General features: G+C 38.2%; 1 protein-coding gene across 2 annotated transcripts in view; it reads left to right on the top strand.

Annotated features, from left to right (window-relative positions):
• CCDC91 (coiled-coil domain containing 91) overlaps positions 1 to 20,299 on the top strand; it is a 112,576-nt gene that overhangs the window by 1,630 nt on the left and 90,647 nt on the right. The window lies entirely within an intron of this gene.

Genomic DNA, 20,299 nt, shown 5'->3' on the forward strand with positions numbered 1-20,299 from the left:
ATGGAGTTAGGTGTTGAAGTACTTCTGAAAATCTCTCAGAATCTTCAGGCATCTAAACCACTTTCTGTAAATCTGGTCTTTAAATATTTTAGGAGTTTTGAGGCTTCTGATCTGTGTCCTATTGATTCCTCAGCGCCCGAGCCCACCCTTCTGCTCTGGGACATTGTCATGCTGAGCCCTGCCTGCAGCTTTGGTTCTTGTCAGTAGACTCTAGTTTATTTCATAAACAGTTTTTCTTTTCTCTCCTGGCAATTCTTTTTGCCAGTCAATTGCACACTGTGAATGCATCTTTTGCCACCTTACTGCAGCATTTTGGTGGAGTTACGAGTAGTGTTTGTCACAGTTCTTGAACACCTGTTTCAGTAGACCTGCTTGATAGTTTTTGTTCTCAGCACTTCCTGGCTGTTTGCCTTTCTGTTCTTTAGATTTTATTCTTCCATGTGTATTTTTTGAATAAATGACCATGATCTGAGTGCCTCCACATCCATGGCTTGACTGTCTAGAGTAAATATTGATGCAAGTGTTGTAATTACTTCCTTGTTTTTCCTTCAGGGGCTATCAGTTTCTCACTCCCTAGTTCTGGAAGCAGACTGCTGACCATCCTCAAACACAGACTGCAGGGCAGACAGTGTCTGTTGAGTGCAGTAGTGACCCTCATGCTGGTAGGATCTGAAAGAAGAAAACCACAGTAGTGTTCAAACAGGTGATGCTTGGAAGCTCAATGAAGGGTAGATAATACCAGAGCCTTTTTTAACAGCTTCTTAAAGAGATTCTTAAGTGTATTTTGAAAACAATTAAATACAGGAGATAAGTTTCTGTGCTCTGTGCCTCAGTGTGTCTGTGAATTGATCCACCAGTAACAGTTTTTGCTGTTAGTCTGGGACACTGAAGCTGAGATGGTGTTTTAGCTCAGCTGAGGGGGTGGGTGGGTCATGTGCACACCAGATTGAGACAATTGGCATTAAAATAGGATCTGTTGCCTTTGGATTTCATCCAGATCTCTCTCTGACCATTGTTATAATTAAGGCTTCCTACCAGTTTGACTCTACCTGGAGTGGTTGAAAACTGAGCATACCAGATGACACATTTGCTTCTGTTGTATTCACACAGAAACCTCCATGAGGATTTGGAGGTACAGTGATCAGACCATGCCTCACTAGAACTCCCAGTGCAGTTTTAGTCCTTTTGCAGTTGATTAGGAGCTCTTTGACTGTTTTCTGCACATCTTTGAAAACAGCCATGGGCTGTTGAGGCAGCTCCTTCACATTTCTTTCCAAGTGACGCAGCTACTGCCAGAGCTTGGTGAGGAGTATCTGCTGTCTGGGTACTGTTAGCTGTTTCTCTGGTGTCAGGCTAATGGCAACCACACAGACTGAGAGATGCCAAGATGCAGTTATGCTATGAAGCATATTTCTGCTCCAGAGGAACAGTTGGATTGCAATCTTAAGGGCAATAACTCCCCAAATCTTTACGAAGCTGCTGAGACAGATACCTAAGCGTGGTGTCTCTCTGAGGGCTTGGCTGGAAACCCAGCTTCCAGGAAAGCTTGCAACACCAAATGGGAAAAGGTCTGTGGTATGATGGAAACACACCTTCTGTGAGTTCTTAAATGTACAGTTCACAGTGCCTTCCTGCCCATGTTCAGGTACTTGAGGTGTGGTTTGTGTGTGCAGGGCCCCATGTCCTCATGTGTGGTAGAGTCTGCTGCTGTCCATGTCTGTCCAGTGCTTCATGCTCCAGTGCCCTTACAGGGAAGTTCTTTCTGCTCAAGGAAAACAAATTTGGTTATAATAATGACACAGAAAAAATCTTGTTAAACCAGTTTTGATACTCAGAACTTTTACAGCTGGGTTTTGTTTATTTGTTTGTTTGTTTCCTTGCTTGCTTGCTTGCTTTTTGTGTAGGGCTTTCCCCTCAGTACACTCCAAGTCTCAGGCTACAGACTCTAAATTTTAAGTCATGTGGACTAAATCTACTTTTAAGCGCAGTGTAAGTGGTAGGTCATCTGAAAAGTGTTTCAAGATGACTTTCAGGCACTGTATTTTAACATCTGTTATGCTTCATTACTTCGTTACTTTGATATTTATCAATGCAAGAATACATCAGAAATTCAAAATGCAGGACTTGTTTTTCTTTTTTCTACCTCATACTTCTAAAGACTTGAGAATTATGTGGAAATAACCCCTGCTAGTGTTAGTAAAAATAAATACCTTAAATTTGAAGGTTGGATTTATCTTTTCTGATAAGGCCTCTTGCAAACCTAATCTTCTCTCATTACTTTGCATCCTTTAAGCAAAGGTATCTGCTCTCTAGACCTGAGTCTTCAGAAGTAGTATTATTTTTACACATAAAAATCAAGTGCTTTGTAATTTTCTTAATGTAGAATTATATTATCTAAACTTTCTTGGTATGCAGTAGGATTTATATTACTTTATCCTGAAGAGTTGGGATTGACCAGTGTGAAGAATTTTGCTTGTCTGACATAGCAGGCTTTTTTTCCTTTTCATTGTTCAGTTGGCAGATTTATTTTAGGTGTGACTGAAATGAATTCTGGGGCTTCTGTCCACTCTTTCAATTAAACCATTAAAATTGTAAATTCCATTCTAGGGAGTGGGTGGAGAAACAAAATTATGTACCCATAAATTTCTTTCTAAGTAATCACAGAAGACTCTGAATTAAGAAAAAGTGAATTAAGTTTTTTTACTTACACATACAAGTGGCAATGGATGTTCCTCAAGTGGTTTTCAGGGATGAAATTTTTATTGAGTTTTTCTGCAGTTTCCCATCAGATTTATGTGACGTCTGTGTCTGCCTTAAGTTTGTTGGCACTCATGAGGCTGAAATTTCCTGTGATCACCTTGTTACAGACACTGCCTAGTAAATGTTCCCATCCTTTGAATCACAACTAGAGGAATGGGCATATATAAAGTTATTTTAGATCCTCAGAAAGAGAAATAGTTCTCATACCTATATAATGCCAATAAGAGAAAAGCAGGTTTTTGTATTTGTCATTGGAATGATAAAAATTCATTCATTTGAATGTCTTTCAGAGAAAAATTTGGATTTAGCTTAAAAATATGTCTTGTGTTGTATTTGCAAAAATTCTTAAGTTCTAGTTTTAAGAAAATCAAGCATGTCTAAATTATAGTGCTAATTTAGTACAAGGAATAAAAAGACGTAAAATCTCAGGCAGTTTGTTGAACTCTGAGGTCTTTAAAAACCTTCCACTCAGTGAAAGTGATATAGGGCTAAATCTTGATTTTTAGGGCTTCCATGAACAACTGTGGTAAGTTTTAGAATGTAGAGTTTTCATGTATTCAGCATTTTCCTTGATGAAAGGACCAAATTTGAACCTCTTTATCTGATAACATATGGCATCATAATACTCAAATATGAAATAGTCAGGCAAGTCTTCACTTGCAGTGAAACATAGGTCAGGTTCAGACCCATTCTTCCAAAGACCCATCTAGACCTATTCTTCCATAGACTCCAGGAATATTCCTCTCATTTTAGTGCAGTCCTGGAAAAGATGGCAAATTTTTGTGCGTGTACATAAATTGGTTTTAGGTGCCTGTGCAGCAGTAATGGTTGGAGCTGTTTGTTTCCTTTGAGGAAAAGTAATTAAAACATTTAATTTTAATTAAATGAAATGTAATTTAAATTTTTACCTCTCTGGTAGCAGAGGTGGTTCCAAATGGAGACTTTTGCTTATCTTCATCTTTCCTCTGGCTGTAGCAGATCAATCAAAGCAATCTCTGCTGGAGAGTAGATTGCTTGCAGGAGTATAGTTGGAATTTGGCATAAGGGCTGACAGCATTTAAAACTTGGTATCTTTGGAAATGAAGTATTAAGGGTGTACAAGCACATTTTGAAGGGCAAAACATCCAAACTCAAATTATTCCAGTGTGCAAACTAATAACCTCAAGCTGTAGCCTAGGGTCAGTTACTAGACCTGTTGCTTTTCCTTCAACAAAGGACTTAAAAAAGGGACTTAATGTGCTGTGTTATTTACAGAAAAGAAGTTCTCGGGGACATTGCTGTCAGTGTTTGAGCATGCTGGCTGATTGGGTTTTGTTTCTGTACATGCTGGAGAATTGCACTCTGGTTATAACCATAGCATTCATGTGAGGTCTCAGCACAACCACATCAAAGCACTGCATCTCTTGATCTGAGTAGAAGATGAAAAATTCACAAATGGCAATCCACTGCATCTTTTGATCTGAGTAGAAGATGAAAAATTCACAAGTAACAATCATCTCTTTCAAGTGACGGCGAGCATGTATGAAAATGGAGTGGAAATTCCATACTTCAGTACGGATATGATAGAAGGCATGTCCTGTGAGGAGCAGCCAGACAAACTTTGGGTCTGTCCAGTTTGGAGAGAGGGAGGCTGAGGGGTGCCTCCATGAGGGTGGCCAGGCAGGGCAGAGGCTCCGAGATCGGTGCCCCAGGCATGTCCATGTCCCAGAGGCACTTGGACAATGCCCTTCCTAATGTGCTCTGACTTTTGGTGAGGGCTAAGGCTGATGGACCAGATGGTTGTTGTAGGTCTGTTGTAGCTGGAGCTATTCTGTTCTGTGAGCACTCTGGGGAGGGGATGCAGCTGTGGGAGAGGATATTGAATAATTACGAGCTGAAAGGGATGACAGATGCTTGCCCTAAGCTGTGGACATTTCAAGAAAATCACTGCTGTAGACATCCTTGCTGGTACACATGTGCTTTTGGGCACATCAACTGGAGCCAGAAGAAATCTGGAAGAAGGTGAACAGGTTTAGAGTTGCTTCATCAGTTAATAACCATGCTCTCAAAAAGAAAATATAATCTCCTGCAGCAAAACAGGAGCTAACCTAGTGCTGGAAGTAGTTTAACATTTAAAAACTCAGCTGAACAAACCCCCTTCGTCTGTGAAGCAGAAACTAACAATCCATTACATCAATTCATAAGCAATTTGATCTCAATATACAATATTATGAAAGGATTCTTTGTAACAACGTTATAAGCCTTAAAGTTAGAAGCTCATAAGTAATTTTGTTGTCTCCTTCCCAGGTGTTTATATTCAAGTGAAATGATTCTACATCAAATTTAAATATTAGCAATACAAAACTTCCAAAGGTTTAGAAATTATTTTGTTATCTAAACTTCCGTTAGATTGTAAATAGAGGTACTAAATGTTATGAATTCATTCTGTGTTTCCCTAGTGTTTATTCTGTGTCTCCTTAAGGTTTCTGAATAAAGTGAATGCAGGTAAGAGCTATCCAATATTCTGTGTATTGTTGCAAAAACTTGGTCTTGTAGTTCTTTATTCCTAAATACTTAGCCAGAACCCACTGCTAGAATTTTTTTATCTTGAGGTGGGTTTACAGAAAGATGGAATTGCTTTACTTTGAATTTGTTTTAGTGTCCATTTCTAATAAATAGCTATGTTTTCATATAAGTATCTTCTGTTTATTGCAGAACACAGTGATGTTTCGGATTTTTAAAAAATTTCTGAGGAAGAGAGACCTACAGTCAAGTTCTTTGTGCTAGGATTACTTTTTTCAAAATTTTAACAACACATTACTGTGTTACAGTTCTTGAGCTTAGTGTGTGTGTATAGAGAGAAATAAAGTGGAAATCCTGTCTCTGAGGATTGGAATTTAGTGTAGATTTAGATGGAAACCAAAATATTTTAGCATGCATTTGCCAGTTAAGCTTCTAAAAGGACTTTCCATGGGGTGCAGCTTCTGAAATAGTGTGAGTTTCTGAAGAGGTTTCCACACGATGCACATACCACAGTCAGCTTGCTTTTAGTTCCCAAACTGCCACAGTGAAAAATCAGTATCTTGGCCTGATCCACTACAGACTGAAGAAAAGTTGTATTTAGTTTCATATCATGGAATTGTTAAGGTTGGAAAAGACCTTCAAGATAGTTGGGTCCAACCATTAACCTCACACTGCCAAGTTCACCCCTAACCCCTGTCCCCAGGTGCCACATCCACATCTTTTAAATGCCTCCAGGGTTGGTGGCTCTGCCACTGCCCTGGGCAGCCTTTTCCAGTGCTTGACCACCCTTTTGTGGAAGATTTTTTTTCCACAATATTCCATCTAAACATGTCCTGGTGAAGCTTGACGCTCTTTCCCCTTTTCCTGTCCCTTGTTCCCTGGGAGCAGAGCCTGACCCCCATCTGGCTGAATTCTCCTGAGTTGTGGAGAGCTAGAACATCCCCCCCAAGCATCCTTTTCTCCAGACCAAACATTCCCAGCTTCCTCAGCCACTCTGTTCACAACTCTCTGGGCCTGTTCACCCAGCCATTTATTTTACTCAGCCATTTATTTTACCCAGCAAAGAGTGCACAAGTTCAAGCCAGGAGCAGCCAGTTTCTCCAGGTGAAGACATTGGAAAAAGATAAGTTCTACTAAAGTCCATGTAAAAAAAATCCAAAGCTTTTCCCTCATCCAAAATGTGGGTCACCTTGTCACAGGAGATCAGGTCAGATCCTCCTTCCCTCTCTGTTGGTAGGTGGGAGGAATACTTTCTAATGTCCAGCCAACAACTGCTAAATAGCCAGGACTGCTGGTGCATGGCTGGAAATGGCTCTGTGGCTCTCTCAGCAGCTTGCCCAGCACCCTCAGGTGGATCCCAGCCGGCCCTGTGGATCTGTGTGTGTGTGAGAGGCACAGCAGCATCATCTTCTGGAATGTGGGGTTCATTCTGCTCCCTCTCAGGGCTGGCTACCCTGGGGACACCTGGTCTTGCTACAAAGACTGAGGCCAAGACAGCACTAAGTACCTCAGCCTTTTCCTCATTCTTCCTCACTATTATTTTCCACTGCATCCAGTGAGGATGGAGATTTAGCCCTCCTTTTCTTGTTGTTGTATTTATAAAATCATTTTTGTATTGTCTTTTATGGTGGTAGCCAGGTTAAGTTTTAGTTAGGCTTGAGCCTAACTAAGTTTTAGTTAGGCTTGGGCCCCCCTGAATTCCTCCCTGTGGAACCTCATGCCTTTCTTGCAGTCCTGTTTCCCCTCTGCTGGGCTGGATTTCTGGCAGACACCAACTAAAAGGGCCAGCAACTGTGAGACTTCAAGTCCTTTAGAGAATATTTCATCTATCTCCGTACTGGTTGGGTGGGCTGTAACACACTCCCACTGAAATATCTGCCTTGGTCACCTTTCCTCTGATTTTCACCCAAAATTTCTGCCCCCTTTCCCCTTTTTTCTTTTTTTTTTTTCTTTTCCTCTGGAAAAGTTCCTGCACATTTGTTTAGTACTGATGGACAGTAGCATTCTAAACTTGCTCTGGAAGGATTCTCAGTTGTTTAGCACTGATGGACAGTAGCATTGTAAACTGACTCTGGAGGGGGTCTCAGAAACTGAGAACTTCAAAACCACTTTTGTTTAATCCACTTAAAAAATATGCTTACAGAAATTTAGGGTTAATCACAGTGTGATGAATGATAAAATGAGATACTGATGCTCCGAGACCAGATGAAATTTATTTTTGAGAGCTAAAAAATAGGTTCTGCTTTAGGACTTTCATAAATACTTTTTCTAATTAAAGAGTGCTCAGAAAGTGTGTGATACAGCTATTTAACTTCCATCAATATTGAATGCACCTGGTATTTGGTTAAATTATCCTTACAAATGCACTTATGAACTGCCTTTAATGTTTATAAAAACTCCTGACTTGCCCTCTTGTTGGGGTTGAAAGAACAATATTGATTTAAGAGTCTTTAAGTGGAGAAGAGACAAGAACTAATATGCTTGAAAATTTCAAAAACTGAGTCAAATTATACTTATATTTGGAAACTTTTTCATTTAAATTGACTGTGTGCCCTGAAGACTTTGCTATACATAGATCCTTTTGTTTAACTATCTGAAAATCAGTGTGTTCATTGTCTTTATATATCTATATCTATATCATCTATATCTATATCTAGGTACACACACCTGTATTGCCTCAGTGGTATTTTCACAGTTGAGCAAAGTTAGTTTCTTTGGGTTTTATTTTGTATTTGTTTATTTTTCATTTTTTATTATAGCAAGTTGAAATAATGTAGTGTAAATCCCTAGTATTTTCAGAGCATACCTTTAGAAGTTACCACCTTTGTAATTTATATTTATAGAGGACCAAGGTAATACTGTTAAAAATGAACTTATCAGTAAAAGATTTCAAAATGTTTTTGCAAGATACTGGCTTGCTAAATTGTCTTAATGTATTACAGGGTGTGTTAAGGAAAGATGGAAGAGGTTAGTTTATTGAGTTATTGTGATGTGAATTGTATTAAAGACATATTTTTGGTAAAGCAGATGGATACTGAGTTGCAAGAGTACTCAAAAATAGTTACAAAAATGTAAATCACTTTTTACAAGTTCTAATCTAGATGTAATATATGTAAAACACACTCAGAAATGAAATAATTATCTTTCTAACATTCTTGAATAATTTTTAATTAAAAAAAGGAAAAAAGTTAACAAAGTTGTTGCAAAAACAGAATACATTTTGATTTTAAATGGTTGTCTTTCCAACTTCCTCATGGTGTAAAATACACCATAATCTGATTAGAGTCTCTAGTTAATAAATGAGGGTTTTAATGGGGGTTTTTTAAAAAAAGATTTTTTTATGTTAAATTTTATGTCAGCATTGAATCCTATGGAAAAATTATTGCATTTAAAAATTATTTGTATTTAACCTGTTTTAACTCCACATGACTGCAGAACATGTGAAGTTGGTAAAGCTAACAAAGGATGGAACACTGACATTGTCTTTGGTACAGCAGGGGCTAATGATTAGTTTTTGCTTATTAATCCAGTCCAGGTTCCTCCAGAAGGTTTGAATTATAAACCCACACACCAAATAAAAAGTGAGGGAAAGCTGAAAGGAGACCAGCAGTCTCAGAGCTGAGTTTAGTGCCAGTCTTAGGCAGACTAGAACAGGCAGGCTCCTGGTCAGAATTCTGGTGCCAGCCAGCCAGGCTCCCTCCTGAGCAGCTGCTCTCAAGAAATGCACTGGGTTTGAATTTCTTAAAATTATTTTGGCATTTAAAAGGGTTTTCTCTTTGTTCCTATTTAGTGAAATGCTTTACAGTAATAATTTTCTGTGTAAATTGTGCAGTGTGCAACTAGTCATTTGATGGCAGGAATAACCTATTAATGATGAGTGAAGGAGGATAGTTGTGAGCTTTTCAGTTGATTTTTTTTTTACAATCATATATTTTAGAAGATGGCTGGATTAGCTTGAGATTGGCCATTCACATACATTTCTTTGTCAAAGCCTCTACAGAAGATTATAGTTATCACCTGAAACTTTAAATTGCTAAATGAGGTTTTTTTTTTTTTTTTTAATTACTATTGAGTGCAAGTGTAGGGCACTAATGGTTATTGTTGTGATATTCAAGTTTTTTCTTGCTGACTTTAGTCAAGCAGAACTTGTTTTCATTGGGAATTTTGCTGACTGAAGACTGTGTAATTGCCCAGTAATTAACATAGTTAAAAGATATCACTCTACGTGTCGTGTGTAGTTTGCACTTTGGAATCCAAAGGTTCTGTTGGTTTTCGCAGCATTGCCAGAAGCCATAGTAATTTGAATAAATTTCAGTAGTCCTCTTTAAACAGTGCTGGTGTCAAAAGCCATGAATACATAAGGCCCTTGTTACCTTAAATAATTCCATAGAGTCTCAAGTATATTATTTCTAATTTCACTGTGTGCTTGTATAAATAACTGTCCACTGCAACTTGTTACTCGTTTGTTCTTGTACCTACCTGTATTCTGCATGCCTGGAAGTTTTATACTTTAGGATGAATATCTGTTAGGCATGCATTTGCTTCCAGTTCAGCAAAAGTCTTAGAGGACTTACAAAATTGTGGTTTAAAATAAATTAGCTGGGAGGAGGAACAATTGGTTTCTTTTAAACTGGGAAGATGTGAAGCATTTTGGTTTTGTCTGTTTGTTTGGGGCTGGGAGGGGAGTTTAACTCTTCTTGAATGAGAAATAATTTTTGCTTAATTGTTAACTGACCTGTGATATTCTTGGTATGTGCCCTCCTCACTTAATTGGTCCTTGAATGTCCTTGCTGAGTATGGAATCTCTCAGGAAACATCTCAGTAACTTGCTGAGTCTGGAACCCTTTAGGAAACATCTCCCTCTTTCTGAGAGGGGCCTGGTAGTTCTGACAAATCTTTGTCAAAAGCTTTGGGCCTTAGAGAAGAGCTGTATTCTAGAAATGCATAGTAGGCATAAAGAATCAATCTGAAGTGATAAATTACTTTAAAGTGTTGTGATCTGATTAAAAGAAAAGCATGTAGGTGTTGAACTCAAATCCTGTTTTTGCTCTGGTTTAATCTGGAATCTCTGTTTGCAGCTCCCTCAGCATATTACAAAGGCATTGATGGCAATCAGCCCTTTCTGTGAGGAATAAATATTTTATATTTTTTGATTGCAACAGAGAACATACAATTATGATAATATCCATTTGGTCAAAGGTCATGTGATGGAAAGTGTTGCGTTACACGCTTAGGAGCAGACCAAAAACGAAGATGAAAAAAGGAAAGATAATGTGCACAGACATTCTGGCAGCAGTGTTTTCTGTTGGAGAAAGTACATTAGCATTTTGATTTTACTTGTTTATGAGTTGGGAGTTGGACAATGTGAAACCTCTCCAGTTTGCTTCATAAGAGTCATATGAAAAGGAATTTTAAGTCACATCGCGAGTTGCTTCTTCATGACCTGGACCATCTCTTTGGAGAGCAGGGAAAATCAAGTTAATCGGCTTAATATGTGAACAGAAAGTCATCAAGTCTTCTTTTTAAGTATTAATAAAGGGAGCAAAAGGTGCAGTAATGATACATTCTTCTTTCTGTGTGGGAGGGAGGGTAATATCTGGCCTTGATCTGCTTCTAACAGTATAGCTAGAGCTTGCAAACAAAGGATTAAAAGGGTTTTTTTTAATGATCAGTTGTGTTGTATTTAATTTTTGCATTAAACTTCCATAAAATCTGAATTTCTAATTGGTGATTGGGGCAAAATGTATATTATCAGTGTTATTTAAGGTTTTCTTTTTCAAGACCAGCAACTGACTCCTATAAAATCAGGAAGACTTGAAAATCCGAGACATAATGTCATAATGTCAGAGAAATAGATTAGTGTCTTGTTTCTTGCCTGAAATGAGTACCTTTCCCTGTGAGAGGTGCTGTGCTTTCAGGGTTTGGAGGAAGCTGAGGAGAGTTGTTTTATTAATTGGAAAAGTGAGTCTTCCAGTTCATTGGGAGACATAGAGGAATGATAAAAGAATGCTGTGTATTTTTATTTAGTACAATCGTATCTTAAATAATGTATTTCTTTAGTATAATCCTATCTTACCATGTGATGCTGATTTTGTGGAGGTTTTTGGTTCTTTGGGTTCTTTTGGTTTTGTTTTTTTACTTTTAATAAGAGAAAAAAGCCTCATTTTTAAGTGCATGACAAGATGATCTACAGAATTTTTAAAGGTTTTTTTCTTTGTTTTTTTTTTTTTCTTTTTTTACTTCAAAGATTCTTCTTCTTGTGAAGGAGTGTTGGTTTTTAGAATAAGTGATTCACTCAGCACCAGATTTTCCTAGGTACTGCATTGTGCCAAAACCTGGTATTACCCTGGGTTTGGTTTTGTTTAGTTGTTTTTTTCTACTTTTTTTTTACTGTGAAGCATATATTCCTTTTTAATGTGAAAAGTCTTGAGCACTCTTTTCATAACATTAATGACATTTATTAGTGCAAGTTGCCACACATCCATATGAACATGCATTCAAAGACCTAGATTTTTGTTTGACATGTTGTTACATTAAATTGTGTTGCGGTGATGCTCTTACTGTTACTAAGATTGTGTCAAACCTTCTATTTTCACATACCTGTTCTGTGACAAAGTTCCCTTGAGGCAGAACTTGGTGCCTTTTACTCTTGAAAGCTTCTCCATTGTGCAGACACCTCTTTTTAAGTTCTCTTAAAGCACATTACTGTGATTTGCAGGTAAAAATATTCATTGCATTTGCTAATGCTGCTTATTAACACGGAGAAGCAGGAGAATTTCAGGTTCAGTCTGAGTTCTTGAAGCTCAATAATATTTTAAGTGGGAATCCATTTGAAACATGTGACCCTTTCTTTTTGCTTTTAAACCCTCCATTTCTTTAGTTTATCAGACATGAACTGTAGAAGAAAGGCCACAGTTTGTTCTGGCATTCCCAAACTCTTAACAGGAGGTGTTTCTGTATCCTCTATTTGCTTCTGAGTAAAAAGGTTGTGTTCCTAACTCACAGAAGAAAAATCAAGCATGTAGTTGGAGTGACTGGTTGTATGAAATTCTGGAACTGGTATCAGCTCTTCTCTTGAGAGGGAAGCCCTGAATTGCAAAGCACTGTGTCTGTTCAGAGGAAGATAAAGGCTGAGACTACTGAACCTGGCTCAAAGAGCCACTGGTTCATTAGGAAGCGCTAGACTTTTCTTTTTGGGAAAAAGAGTTGTTATTTGTAATTGTCTTGCCATGTTCATGATCAAATTGTACCATTTAATGATTCCTAGGAAAGGTTTTGAATAAGTTAATGAATTTACAAAGTAATTTATTGCTTCCAAAGAAGAAGCATCCCCGTGCAGTTTTGCTTTCTTGTGGGGATATTTTTTCCTTAATGCCAAAAGTTCACCTCAGCCTTTTTCATGAAACATTTCTGTAAGATAGGTTTTCTTTGAACTCATGATGAAAATATTTCTTAGAAACATAAGATCATGGGTTGGAAGTGATGTCAAAGCTCATTCATTTCCAACCCCTGCCATGGGCAGGGACACCTTCCACTATCCCAGGTTGCTCCAAGCCCTGTCCAGCCTGGCCTTGGGCACTGCCAGGGATGGGGCAGCCACAGCTGCTCTGGGCACCCTGTGCCAGGGTCTCAACACCCTTACAGGGAAGAATTTCTTCCTGATATCCAACCTAAACCTGCTCTCTGTCAGTGTGAAGCCATTCTCCTTTGTCCTGTCACTCCAGGCCCTTGTCAATAGTCTGTCTCCATCTTCCCTGTGGGCTCCCTATTTCATTAGGCTTTCACTCCTTTTATTCCTCATACAGCACTGAAGATTCTAGGGCTACTCTTTCCCTTTCATGCTCCTTTCTTGAGGTTGGTTCTTCTGTTATCAGCAAACCCAGTCATAAATGGTCTTGGACAGATGTTGGTAGTTACAAGTACGGCTCAGCTGAAGAACAATGTCAAAAGTGAATTCACTTTTTTTTTTAATGGTACTGTTGTGGGTTAAACTGAATACATTGCAACATAGACCATCCATGGAAGGATTGAAAGTTTGGAATTTTTGGAAGTTTTTGGAACATTTGGAAGTTTTCTAATCCAAACCACTGTGTAAAGCAGATCTGGTTAGAACAGGTGGGTCAGGGCCATGTCCAGTCAAATTCTTTGTGATTATCCTCAGGAATGATTCTCTGTGGCAGGGTACTTCTTCAGGGTAATTCCTTGTGATTATTCTCAGGTCCAACATGTTTGTGGGCAGCCCTTTCCAATATCTGGTCACAATTTTCACTATTCCAAGTTCTGTCCCAAGGGTTTTGTTCTAATCCCAGTGCAGCTCTGAGAACAGCCTTGCTCTGTCTTTTAGAGGTCTGTGTTCAATTTATGGGTTCCAGTAAAATTAGAATACTTTAAGTAAGACAGTTTTTAGTCTACCATGGTCACTTTTTCTCAAGCATTTGTGGGACTCATGGTGTCTGATCTTTGTAACCTAATTAGGACATGACAAGTCAGGCTTTTCTCACCTTTCTCTTTTTTTTTTTTTTTTTTTTTTTTTTTTTTTTTTTTTTTGTTGTTGTTGTTGTTGTTGGTGTTTTGTTGTTGTTGTTATAGAATACGAACTAAATTCCAGACCTTCTGATTATCATCAGTCTGAATTAGGTTTCAGAGATTATTGTTCTGGACTTATTGTTGATTAATTATACATATTGCCTGGCTGTACTTAACACAAATATTTAATTCCAGTTTAATTCAAGCTGCTTTCTGAGATTTTTTTTGGAGGTGGGTGGGGAGAAGGCTTGGTGAAAGAAAAGGGATTTCCTCCAAAGCACAGTATGTTTGAATTGTATCCACTTTGCCAGAGTTCTCGCAGAAGTTTATGTGCATTTTGTAAAAATGTGGCTTTTGAAGTAAAAGGATATTTGTGATAGGGTAAGCTTAGAGAAGGCCAATAGAGAAATTTGAAAAATGGTTAACTGTGTGATTTATAAAGCAAAAACTAGCCTTTCCATGTTCTGGTCACAAGAAACCAATTATAGAGAAGACTAATGATTTAAGAAGGAGAAGACTGAAGCACTAATCCTTGAGTTCCTGAAATTGTTAGAATTAAGTCTTGGGAAAGATAGGTTCTGCAGGTATTGAAATATGCTCAATAATACCGTATTTTAATAATTCTGCTGGAGTAGGTAATGTATTACTTGAAACCATCTTTGAATATCTAGAGAGAAGAAGCTGGTATTTTTTAAGTAGATGATTGTCTAAGTTGGGGGAAATTTCATGGAACATGGGTTTCCCAGTTTTCTCTGTTAGTTTCTTCTAGGATATGGTTGAGAAATTGACAGTTCTTGAATACGTTTTCCACACAAGGCTGTGGTGCTGTGGGTTGTTTTGTTTCCCTCCTCCTATGTCATAAGTGAATTTAAAAACCAGTACTTGCCCTCTCTGTAGGAGCTCTCAGAGCTCATTTTTCTCTTATGGGTAAAAGTAGAACTCTTAATTTCTTTTTGTGTGGTTGAGTTTGAACTATAGAAGTGAAATGGACTTCATTGTTTTTTCGTGCTTTGCTCACGGTTTAAAAAAGCCAAAAGCTATATGCTGAAGAATAGTGCCCTCAAATTCTAAACCACAAATTTTTGTGGAATCGATTTTGTAGATTATCTTAATAGCAATTTTTGTGGAGTTTCTGAGGTTTTTTTCTCATACAAATTCAGCTTCTTGAAGATGAGAATATTATTTCTAACGATTATTCAAGTTTCTTTCATAAAGGCTGTATGAAGCTGAGATGTTTATTTATACAATGTGGTTCTTTTTCCTCCTAAAAAGGCTTTTAACATTGGGAAAGGCAGTTATGGAAGTCTTACAAATTGTGTAAAACGGTCTTGCTACATGAAGCTGATACAAATGCTACAGCTTTTTCTGTAACTGTTTTGTTGCAGCATTGGCATGTGAAAGTAGAGTTATTTCAAAATTATTGGTGATGCTAGGTGTGGAACATTCCATCATAGGATATGGAATCTTACAAGCTTTTTGCAGGAACTGGATCTTTCACTTCGGGGGGTCTCCTGACAACAGGACTAAGTGGTTAAAAAAATATTTTTCCTTTTCCTTTTCCTTTTCCTTTTCCTTGTCCTTGTCCTTGTCCTTGTCCTTGTCCTTGTCCTTGTCCTTTTCCTTTCCCCTTTCCCCTTTCCCCTTTCCTCCTTTGCTGTTCTCATCTCTAAGCATTGAAACCTTCTAGAAACTCTTCAGAATAAATGGATCAATGGGTAGACCTGAAATGTGAATAGGAAAAGAAAATTCTCAGGGTGTTTTCTCCAGTGCTTGGCTGCTGCTGCATCTTACACCAAGGTCTCAGTCCTTGCAGATATTCTGAGCTTGACTGTGTGTGGCTTTAGGCAGTGCCAGAGCTGGCCTTGCTTTCAGGTTGGGTTGTATGAGTTGTCCTGAAAGACTTTGCAAACTAAATTGTGATTACTTTAATGTTGAGCTGCATTATTTGGGCTGTGGAAGAAAATTCATTACAATGGGCCAGGCTTTAATATTTTCTTAAAAATACCATAAATTTGAATGGAATAAATTGTAATATAAGCAACTACTACTGCAAAATAGATGGGTGTGCAACTGCTGGCTTTTTTGGGGTTTTTGTTTTTTTTTTCTATTAGAAAAGTTTTAACATTAAGTAATGTACTAAGTGATTATTGAGTCAGTACTGGAAGTGAAATCAGAGAATAATTTAGGTTAGAAAAGACCTTCCAATTAATGGCTTAGTTATACTATTATAAGTTCTTAAGATGCTAAATGCTTATCCTGCAGCTGTAATTGGTATAGAGCAGGAGGAAAGCCTGTATCAGCCGGGTAAAAAGAAGGAAGTTTGTTCCTGAATTTTAAAATTTGTAAGGAATACTTGGAGTTTTGGTGATTGCCATGGGGAAAAGTGCATGTGAGCTAGTTAGATCTTGGTGATACAGAAATTTGTCATCTCCCCTGCTCTTTATCACAAAGGTATTGCTGCTGTAGATGCTTTCTAAATGATGTCTTTTTAGTTTTGTTTTATTGGGATTTTTTTTTGTTTTCTTTTTGTTTTCTTTATTTTATTTTATTTTTTTTTTACATCTCATACTTATCCTGAGTAGACTTTTTGGAACCTGCAGTTTTGGCCAAAGATTTATTCTTCAAATGCCGTTGCCTATATAATGTCCTGTCAAGGAACAACTAATAAGCCTATCCTGGACTGAACACATTAGATGAGGCATTTAGGAAATATAGGAATAAAAATAAAACTGATAGGTTGTCACAGACAGGGAGTTACCCTGGGGTTTGCCAGAAATACAAATGCAGCAGCCCCACCCTCAGGCAGCTTCACACACACCATTCTGACAAAACAAAAAGCAGTATATTCTGTCAGGTGTTCCATTAAAATGTACAAAATTCGGCCTCAAACTCAGACTTACAGGGCAGGTTGTACAGAAGTCACTTGATTGTACCTGGCAGAATCAGATCTCTATTACTTAGACAAATTTAGGTTATCAAAACTTGATTAATTTGAATTCTCACTTATCAGAGGTGGATGTGAATGAGAAATTCTTCCTAATTCACCATTTGGTCTTTCCACCACTTCTGCCTTTTGCATATGAAGAATACCAGGATTTCTGGTGGGATTACAATGTTCTTTCTCCCCCTAACTGCTGGAATGGAAAAGCCTTTTTCCCCCAGCTTACATTTTTCTGCCTTATTTCTTGGTAAGGGCTCTTGATCTTCCTGTGTATAAAAACATGCTTTTGGTGTGTCTGTTAGGTAAGCACATTTCACAAAGTTCTCATGAGCTGTTTTAAGCTGCTGGCCAGGCTTTGGTGACTGGATTTGGCACAGGAAATCGTGAGCTTCTGAATAAATCCATCATGCAGCCTTACCAGCCATGCAGGAGAAAGCCTTGAGCATTGAAATGCAGTGTTGACCCTGCTTTGAGCAGGAGCTTGGGTTGGATGACCTGCTGGTCTGAATTTTGGCAGAATTCACTGTTCCATTTGGTGGATTCAAGCTTGTTGATAAAACCTTCTCAAAATTCAGTGGCTTGCATATTCCTTGTCCGTGGAAAGTTTCCTTCCTTTCATGGCATGTGACTGGAGAGCTTCTCAAGCCTTTTAGGACATGGCTGTCTGAGAACTGCAATGTTTTGGAAATGACCTGGGCTGGATGACCTACTGTGTCTTTTCCAACCATAATTTCTATGACTCTGTAATTTTGAGGTTGACTTCTTGTTGCCCAATTTTACAGTTACTTAATTCCAGTATCGGGCATATTTCAAGAGACCACATTTAGTCATGGTAAGACTGTGTGGGTTGTTTTGTCTTTTTCTGGTATTTTCCAAATCCTGGAGATTGTCAGCACTTAATGTATTCTTTCCTATTCTGGTGCCACAAATAATTTCCTACCCAGTGAGGAAAGAAAAGTCTGATTCCCCATTTTGGAATAAATGGTTGATTAAAAGAACTTGCTCCCAGATTTTTTGCAGTTCTAAGGAGAGGTGTTAGGCTACTTCTGTTATTTATTTGTACCAGAAATACATTTACATAATGAAAATAAGGGATAGAATTGAGGAATTTTGTATTTGGTCAGATTTTCGGCATTGTTATCAGTCAAATTTATAATGCATTATTAATACATTTTTAGAGCTAAATGCACATGTACTTTGAGGACTGTGAATGTCTCATATTTCTTCTTCTAAAATTTCCCATAGCATTGATGTGGCCCTTTTCCTTGCAGAAGGCTCCCTTTTTATGCAAGAAGAGATCATATTTTGGGAAATGCATTGCCTAACAAGAGCTCTTGCACCAACATTCTCTGAAGAGAACCTCAGCCTCTGAGTTTTTGAAGTGCCTTATATCAGCATCCCTCAGGATTTATTCCATGCTTTCTATCCTAATCTGCTGCCTGCATATTTATGACACACGTTGAATTTACCAGTTTCTGGTATTTTTAGGTTTTTTTTTTTTTTTTGTCCACAGCAATCAAAGCATGGAAACAAATCAGGATTTCCTTTAGAAACAGAGGTGCAAGCACATGTATGAATATATATTATACACACCTAAAGAGCACACAGACCTAGAATTCACTCACCTGGGGGGGAATCACTTGGCCTGGAATTCCTGTGGGGTTTCTGAAGAACTGGGAATTGGAGGATTAGCATCTAGGTGTGAAAACACCATTGGTACTACAGAGAGTTCCTGGGGGTTTGTTTATCTTTTGTTCCATTGGAGTGATATGTGGAATAATTCATAAATTAATCACGCTGTTACAGCCACAAAATGTCTGTGTTTAAAACTCGTGGGGTTAAAGGTAATCTTAGGTCAGAATAGTCCTGGGATTCTTACCAGGCTTAAAAAACTGTATATGAAATGCTGTAAAAAAGATGATGGATTCAATAACAGGTTGGTCTCCAGTTTTTCTTCTGCCCTACATTCTTTTTCCCTATCAAAAGTTCTGTTTTATTTATGCATAGTTTCTTATAAATGCTCTTGAAGGAGAAATGGAAATCCTCACATGTTTTCCTTTCAGGGCCTTCTGTCTTTACTGCCTCAGGTCAGTGTTGTACTTGAAGAGAAATCAAAGTAGTTAATCACTTCTTAGAACATGATTTTACATATTTTCTATTTTTGTTTGCCTTTTATTTTTTTAGAGACTCTCCATTTTAGCATGCCTTTCCAAAATTGCTTTAATTCTTGTTGAACTCCTCTGAACTTGTTCCAGTTTGTGTTTTTAAAATACAGTGCTGAATGTAATTTCCCTGGTTGAGACAGAGCCAGTTCTCAGATGATGGGAATAATGTCTCATGCACTTTGTGGAGAAAATCTGCTTTGAAGGAACTTTGTGTAGAGCCTGTAAGACCTGTTGATGTGATACAGAATGTATTGCAGATAAGATAGATCAAATACCTGTTTGCCTTTCTAAAGGCTCACTTTCTCCAGCTGGCTGCTCTGCCTGGTGCCTGAACTCTGGGTTGTGCAGTGATTGTGTCAATCCTCAGTCTGGTTTGGGTGGTTTTCCCCAGAATGTGGCATGAATACAGTGACATTCTCAGTCTGTGCTGTCTCCATCTGCAGTCCTGTGCTGTCCACACAACCTCCATCCATCATTTGTGCACACACTTGCTGCATTCTTGAGCTGTGTGTTAAAGCTGTGAATGTTGATAGACTGCATGAATGTTTGACCAATTAACCTTAACACTGATTGGAAAAATACTCAATTACCTTCTTTGTCTCTTGGGAAATGATCCAGCTAAATCCAAAACCCAACTGACTCAAAACCCAGCTGACACAGAGCCAACAAAACCCCTCCTAGTCCCTAGAAAGATACTTAGTTCTTATACCACATGAGGCTATTGAACAATACTTCAGTTTAGACAAATATTTGTAGTTACACTGTGATAGTGATGATTTGTCATTGAATCACAGGGGTTTGGGTGGAAGGGACCTTAAGGATCACCCAGTCCCATGGCAGGGGCGTCTTCCACCAGCCCAGGTTGCTCCAAGCCCCATCCAGCCTGGCCTTGGGCATTTCCAGGGATGGGGCAGCCACAGATTCTCTGGGCACCCTGTGCCAGGGCCTCAGCACCATCACAGGGAAAAATTTCTTCCTGATATCCAATCTGAACCTCTTGTAAATCTCTTGTAAACAGTCCCTTTCCATCTTTTCTGCAGTAATGAAAGTTTATCCATCCTATAGACTGTTTTAACTGAAGTCAGTTAGCTTTATAAACGTTTTAACATCCTATAAAGTCCTCATAGGTTTTTTGGATCATCCTTCATTTACCTCTCAGAATTACAGATATATATATATATATTATTAATACATAATACCTTTCTTTCAACAGCTTTGTATATCTTGAGTTAGTTTCATTAGCTGAGTAACTTTGCCTGCCTTTTTTTTTTTTTTTAAAAGGAACTGCAATTTAACTATAAATATATCCAAATGCCACAGAATTCAGGGCTACAAGTCAAAAATGCTGATCAGTTTGTAAAATCTTAATCACTCCCTCCGTGAAACCTAGGGACGGACCTCTGTG

This window comes from Melospiza georgiana, chromosome 4 (assembly GCF_028018845.1).
Source record: "Melospiza georgiana isolate bMelGeo1 chromosome 4, bMelGeo1.pri, whole genome shotgun sequence".
Classification (NCBI taxonomy): domain Eukaryota; kingdom Metazoa; phylum Chordata; class Aves; order Passeriformes; family Passerellidae; genus Melospiza; species Melospiza georgiana.